At 37.8% G+C, this 7766-nt stretch overlaps 1 long non-coding RNA gene across 1 annotated transcript in view; it reads left to right on the top strand.

The window, feature by feature from the left end:
- LOC120587562 (uncharacterized) overlaps positions 1-7545 on the top strand; it is a 64265-nt gene extending 56720 nt beyond the window's left edge. Inside the window, exon 8 of the long non-coding RNA XR_005649009.1 lies at positions 7231-7545. This is a non-coding gene — a long non-coding RNA (uncharacterized LOC120587562). The remainder of the gene's footprint in view (positions 1-7230) is intronic.
- Positions 7546-7766: the final 221 nt, after the last annotated feature.

The following is a 7766-nucleotide window of genomic DNA, read 5'->3' as shown; positions in this document are numbered from 1 at the left end:
GATTTACAATGATTCCTGTCACTTGCTAGACACATCGATGGTAAGTGACAGAAATAGGCTTTGAAACTTTTACAATAAGATAGAACTCTATGGAGGACACCTGAGGGGAGGTCTATACATCTTTTTCTGCCATATAGAACCCTCTTCTTGACAGGGCACAATAGCTATTCCCCACCTTAGAGCAGATGGAAGCAACACTGTATTTCACATACTTCCCCAGCACAAAAGATGGGGTTAAAACTGAGGCAAGGCAATTTCAAGAAGCAGATAAAAATATTTATTTCAATCATGCAAAATGACGGAGATGTCCCTCTCATGTCAGGATGTGAGAAGCGATGCCACTCTTTCCCCTAATGGACCTCACATTTTTCAAGGATTCATTTAGCAATATTAGGTTGGAAATCCATTTAGGTTTGAGTCAGTGGGACCACACAGATACAATTACGAATATCAGTTTTCATTATCGTATTTGCAGATTTAAGTGGCATATTTACATCCTGTCTGCATGGGAACTTGATAAACAGCTCCAGCAAATTGGATTGGAATGCCACCAAGGAACAGATCTTTCCATGGATGTCTACAGCCAGCATCGGCATCAGGGCCCAGCAGCACTCACTGGCCCTGTGTTCTTGCTGCCTTCTTTCAGCTGTTCTACTTGACAGCAAAGAATGCTGACAGCCCAGCTGAATTCCCTAAACTCTGATTTTCTATCAGACCAAAAGATGACAAATGAGGTTTTCACTCCCGTTGATGAGCACATCACGAAAATGACATAATGGTGTAATTTTTCGCCCAAAGACAAGGGAAAAATGTATTGGAAATCAGTTTCATGTTTTTGTTCTCTTTCCACCACAGTTGTCACTCAGAATTCTAAAGAGGAGCAGAAATGGATGCCGTTGTTGAATGGCTGCCTTGGTGTGTGTCCATGACAGGGTCACACTTGCCAATGCCCAGGACATGCTTTTTTTTTTTATTAAGAGGAGTTATCCCAAAAACATTTTAAAGGCTGTTAGCTGACATTCCTGAAATTGGATGTGACACCCCAAATGGCATCTCTTGGGGAGAAAGCTTGACATACACCCATCTAGAGAAATAACTTCTATTTATGCACTACCTAAAATAGTACTTGAGCAGTGCATGAGTTCTCTTCAGCCTTTGCAGTATTGCTCTTGACACACTTCTCTTACAGTGAGCCCAAATTTACCTAATTATTTACGTTGAAGTTATTGGCAAAATGAGCATCAAGGTGAATAGTTTGGTTTTGTTTTTTTAGATTTTAATATTGTAAAAGGTCTTCCTTTGTCACCACTGAACCACTGCTCAGTCTGGGTCCACATTCACGTCCAGCCTGAAGGAATTAGGAATTACTAAAAAAAAAAAAAAAGTGGGGGGGGGGATTCTTGGCTTTCATTTCCAAATGTAGGACAGGATTCCCAGAGAACCAATGCTTCCACAGCCCAGTGCTAATCTAATACAAGGTCTATGACTTCAGTCAAAAAGTTTGCTGTTATATGAAAAGAGGCTCATCGTCACTAGCTATTAGGGAAATGCAAATCAAAACCACAATGAGATACCATCTCACACCTGTTGGAATAGCTATAATCAACAGGACAAGTAATAACATTTGTATACAATTACATTTGTTATTACTTGTCCTGTTGATTATAGCTATTCTAATGGGACAATAGCAAACCTGACTCAAGCAGAAACCTGAAAAAGCTCTTGTGCTTTTCTGCTCCTTCTCTTTACCCCTTGCCATCACCATGAGAATGTGACCTAGCCTGCTAGGCTAGCCTGCTGCAGGAATGTGAGAGACACACAGAGAAGGGTCAAGGTGCCAGGCCAACAACAAGCATACCTACAGCTTAGTTCATGTGGTTAAGTCCCCAGCTGACTGCCTGCTGATATCTGAACACCAGCTCTATCTTACCCACCCCTAGACTGAATCATCAGCCTACAGACACAGGAGCTGGAAACACTTACCATTGTACCAAGTTTTGTGGTTGTTAGTACTTAGCATTTTTTTGTAGCAATGAATTCCTGACCTTCACCATATCTCAGTATTTGTTTTGGCACAAGTGATATATATATTTAAAAAACATGTTTTATGGAAAAGAATTCTATATAACAGAAAAAAAATTATAGCAGAAAAAGAGTTTAGAGACTATGCTTAACACTGGTTTTCGAATCTTTTTAAAGCAGGAAAAAAATAAAAGGAAATCATATCTGGACCCACAATATATAAAATGGGTTAAAAGGGATTAAAGTATATGCATGAGAAGGGTCAAGAACTGAGCCTCACTCCTACTTCTCACCCATCAGCCACCCAGAGGCACTTAAGCAGTATCGTAGGACTCTGTTGGCAGAGTTTGAAAACCACATCTTGTTTTACCCACAAGTTGGTCAAGGTGACAAGGCAAATCAGTGGCAGAGCTAGAACCAGAAACCAACAGTAGGACTCTGTTAGCAGAGTTTGAAAACCACATCTTGTTTTACCCACAAGTTGGTCAAGGTCACAAGGCAAATCAGTGGCAGATCTAGTCCCTTATGGGACTTGAGAGTTTTTAGAGGCTCAGAATAATGTTCACTGTGAATATTTCCTGGTGATCTACCTGTAGTAAATTTCTAACATCATTTCCCAGAGACTACAAACCTGGGACCCATCTTTTACGCCTTCTCAGACTCCATGGGTTGGACACAAAACACCTGTTCTGGACACTATCTAGTAAAAGGCAATAAACAAACAAGAAAAACCACCTTACTTTGATGGGAAATGATCTCAAAGTGTACAAACCATATACAGCGGCACTAATTTAATGTTATTGTTCTATTCTCCAATTGAAATTTTCCTTTCCTTCAATTAGCTTTTCTTTTGCTGTGTCCATAGCTCCTTAGTCAGTTCCTCTACATAATCCTTTTGCTTCTTTTTATTTTTCTGGCTTTTACACTTTCTCCTTGAAGCCTTGAACAAATTCTCTTGACTTTTTGTCCAGTTTCTCCAAAATATTTTTATGTCTCATCATGAAGCCTTTTTAGCCTCCCTGCTTCCAGTATTACTATAGTTCTAATTCACTCATTCTCTTGTCAATACAAATATTAACATATCTAAAATCCATGTTTAAAACTTTAATAATATTTCCATAGAAAACGCTGTTATGGGCCCTAATCTACACAGAATATACCCTTTTAATCCTTTCCACCTTTCTTAAAGATCTATTAAGAATTCAAATTGGTTAATAATTTACAAAATGTCTTTTTTTTTTATCGTAGCTATCATATTAGACATTTCCTCCCACAGTATCTTATAGTTCTAGAATTAGAAGGTCAACATAGCCACATGGTCTGCAGTCACTGTTTTTTCTCTCTCTCTTTTTTTTTTTGAGGGGGGATATCAATTAAAGAGTCAAAACAGTAGATCCTGTTACCTTGATAATTTTCATGCATGCTGGACTTTTCTAGAAACATCTTCAGGGTGTTCTTCTATTTACTAAGCATATAGTAAAAGCCACAAAGGAAATAGTTTGCAGTTGATTGCCAATTCCATGGAGGCAAAAATTAGAAATTCTATAGAAGAGACCCTCTGAAAAAGTAGTTCTGAACCAATGACCAGAAGGTTTAAGATATTTTTCTCAGTCCTCTTGAATTATTTCAATACATCAAGTCAAGAGACCTTTGGAGAAGTCAGTACAGACTATATCTCATAGAGGTTCTGAAGAGACTTAAATTAGCAAGTGGTATGAGATTGAATTAAAATTAAGATTTTGTGAAAACCTGTTCTACATACTGATGTATTTGAGCATGGTCATTTCTTTCTTGACTTTAGATAAAGAAAGATGATGTCATTCATTCTATTCTTTCATATATTTCCTCATTTCTATTTTAAGTTTTCAGAAGATACACTCTTTAAGCAATAACCACTTATAACCACTTAGTCTATGTTTTTCACAATTTCACCAGACTATTTTTGGCACTCAATAAATGCTTGTTATTAACAATTATATAAATGTGTTCAACCAAAATGTTTGGGAGAACGTTTTGAGGAGGACAAAACCAATTTTGTACCATCTCTGACATTACCAGGGGATGGTGGTGGAGGGATAAGGTTGATTATGCTTAAGGGTACAAACTTGTAGAGTTAGTAAGCCATAGAGATCTAATGCACAGTATCATGAATATATTCAATAATACTGTACTATAATGATATAATGTAATCAATATTGCTTCGATGGCACTCATATTACAATATATAAATGTTTCAAAGTAACACACTGTATGCCTTAAATTTACAAATTATAACATGTAAAATTTTTCCAAGAAAAGAAAAAAGTCACCTTCCCAACCCCGAAGTGAGAATGTGTGTTTGGGAGTGGGTGTAAGATGTGGGAAGATATTTAGGCTTAAAGGCAGATTTGCTATAAAAATTCAAGTCTTCATCTGCATACAAAAAGGCTAAGAAACTGCCATCACAATCTAAAGACAGGTATTGCTGTTCTGCATTACTATTATTCATCATCACAATGCATCATCTTTTTGCTTATTCTTACTTTTATGGCCTAAAGAGAGACATGAATAGGGTATGAACACCTCCATTTCTTCCTCAATATAGAAGAATGAATATTTAAGCATCCACCATTACCCCCGCATGTCACTTTCCTGAACCTCTAAACGCTAGATGTTCTCAGTAATGTACTAGCTAGAAGTTTACTTTCTTAAAGGAAAAAAATTAAGAAGACTGCATACCAAATCTTCCAGGTGATTGCTCAAAATTTGAAAAAAATATATCAAAAAGAATATAAATATATTGTGCTGATGATATTAAGGTTAGCTGTATGATTGGCTTTAACAATGTCAGCAAATTAGGAAATCACATAAATTGCCCTAATTACAGTGATGTAATTAGTGATGCCAAAAGGCAACTTTTACTGCCTTTGAAGATAAACTCACCATTGCTTTGTCCTCTTTACTAACAGGAAGGCACCTTCACCAAAACCCATATGCCTTTTTCATTTTGCCCCCTGCCGTGTTGGAGCATTGACTTTCTCAGACACTTGGGAGGTCCTCGGAGAAGATAGTTATAAAGTCTCTCATAGGCTGCTCTACTCCCAGTTGCTCTGAGAAATAAGCTTCCAGAAGCAAAAGCTTGGCCCTCCGTCCTCCTTCTCTCTAAGAGAAGGGAACCATTTAAATATAAACGATAACACTTTTGACCCTCTCGGCACTCCCTCCCAAATCAGGATGATCACTCAGGAGCAGACAGTAATGTCAGATGCATTCTCATTTCCTAAAATATATTCACATATGCTTGATGATTCTTGGCTCTTCTGGGTCAGGGAAAAAGATTTTAATACCAACTATCGTTCAAGTTGCTGGTTAAAATACACACATTAACTAAAATGTACTCTAAATAAATATGTTTGAATAAATGAATTTCCAGTAAAATATTATCTAGTGATAAACCAGCCAGTGTAAATGGTTGTTAGCCTGGGGAGGGTTTCAAAGACCTCAAGTTGGAAATGAGGTGCAAAGGCAGGGAGAGATTTCCACTGGGGCAGGGGCGAGGTAAGGCACCCCAACATGGAGGAGAGTGGGCGAAATGACCCCACCCTGGCCCTGCCATTTGGAGTGTAATCAATCTTTTTGTTGTGACTGGGATAGGGGCAAACCGAAGCTCTTTGAGAAGGCATTTTTGTCCAGTTAGCACAGGCAAGCTGCTCCGTTTTGTATGATTTGTAAGGAGTTAATCTCATTTTTAATATAGGCACTTTATTATAGAAGAGCTTTGCTCCCAGGGGGTTTGTTAATTGAGGTGTCACTGGATTCCCAGTGGTTGTGAATCTTCATCCGTGGAGGATAGCTATGACCTTTTGGAGATAGCCAAAAGTCATTTAGAACCAAGCAGGGTGAGTCAAGTGGGAGATCCAGCTGGGGAATATAGTCTGAGGGCAAGACAAAGAGAGGACGTAAAACAAGAAGACAGATTCTTCTGCGAGGTCCAGAAATGGGTGCTGAAAGCAGCTGGAGAGAAGCTGACATGTTTGGAGCAACATCGTTAGAGTAAATTTATTACCTTCCAAAATGACTCCTCAGAAAGGAGATTGCATTTAAATGTCGGCGTTTGGGTACGTTGATATTAAGACTAAAGTCACAGTGTTATGAAATTTAACATGCAATTCATACTACTGATATATGTTTTGAGCACTTTATTTTTTTTTCCAATAACATAGGAATCTTTTAATTACACTCCAAAAGATCTATTTTGTACTACTATTATATTCCAAGTACTATGCCAGGCAGAGCATAAGCTTCTGGACAGTGTGCAAACATAGTTAGTTTATACAAGTAAATTAATTTTGCCAAGCATTTTCTTATGAGTGAAGCTGAACAAAGTGATTCATGTCCACAAAAACAAAATAAAATAGTATTCATAGTTTCATTCTGTGGAAATTCTAGGCTACTTCTGTTTCCTCTCAAATACCTCTGGAAGTATCTTTTAAAAAAGTGTCTTGTTTCCCTGATATGAACAAGAATTTTTAGTGAATAATATTCTCTAAAATGATATGGTTGCTGGATTTAGAAAATAAAAATGTAGGACATCCATTTGAACTTGAATTTCAGATAAAGACAAATATTTTTAGTCTAAGTACGTCCCATGCGGTATTTAGGACATACTTAATAATGAAAAATTATTTGTCATTTATCTGAAATTGTAATTTAACGGAGTGTCTTATATTTATTCTGGCAATGCTACAAAAAGAACTAAAAAAGGAAGAGAGCCAGTGAGTGGGGTCTTTGAGCTTCCTTCAGCAGGGAATTGCAGAGTCTCTGGCATTCTTAGAACGTCACAGACAGGTGTGTCTGGGTGGCCCCAGGGAAAGAAGAAAAAGACTGTGCAGGTGTGTGTCTGAGAGTAAGGGGTGGAGGGCAATAGAGGGATGAGAGTGAGGGGTTTGGGGAAAGAGAAGCTCGAGAGACCCTGTTGTGTGTGTAAAAGAATAGAAAAAGAGAAGAAAGGGGAGTTTTTTTTTTTCATGTATTACTGCAGATTATGAATTGAATCCCCTTTAATGTTCCTTAAGAGAACAAGGAAAGATTAAAATTGCTTTTTAAATTACTTTCAGTTAACTGGATTGTGTTTCTTTCAGTGATGCTCTGCTAAGATTAAGTCATAAATCCTTAGGGATTTATTTGGCTTTCAAACAGTGTAATTTTTCCTGTTTTCCTCCTCTCCAGTTCCCTGTGGTGGAATATGCTGCTGGATTGCCTGCCATCCATGAGGCCGCTGATAGGAAACTACTGGGCAGCTGCTGAGACCAGATATTTGACCCTGCCACCTTCTCCATGTCTGATTTAGGTTTATCTCTCCATTTCAGTGCTATCATAGTCCAAACGTGATCAGGGGAGTTTGAGCTTTCAACGTCTGACAGATTATTAATGAAATAGTCTGCCCCACATGTGTGTGCACCACGAATGTATGTGTTAATGTAGTTATTGTTCGCCTTCTAATAACAAAGATTAGAAGATACTCCACAAGTCTGACTTTATTAAAATAAGAGGAAAGACACAAATAAGAGAAAGGCATGTCTGTGAACTCAGAGTCTTTTAAATTACAAAACAAATAAACAAGCAAACAGTGTGCTGCTCCCTCCATGTTCAGTTGGCATTCTGGCTTTCTTTGGAATTGAGTCACCTGTCAATGACGATCTTGCTTCTCCTTGAAGATATACTTTAACTTAATATATCAAATTACATTTTGGCTTCTGTTTCTC

The sequence above is a fragment of the Pteropus medius genome, unplaced genomic scaffold (genome assembly GCF_902729225.1).
Source record: "Pteropus medius unplaced genomic scaffold, Ma_sr-lr_union100, whole genome shotgun sequence".
In the NCBI taxonomy this organism is placed as follows: domain Eukaryota; kingdom Metazoa; phylum Chordata; class Mammalia; order Chiroptera; family Pteropodidae; genus Pteropus; species Pteropus medius.
The sequence above is the reverse complement of the archived record's forward strand: the minus strand, read 5'-3'. Positions and strand labels throughout refer to the sequence as shown.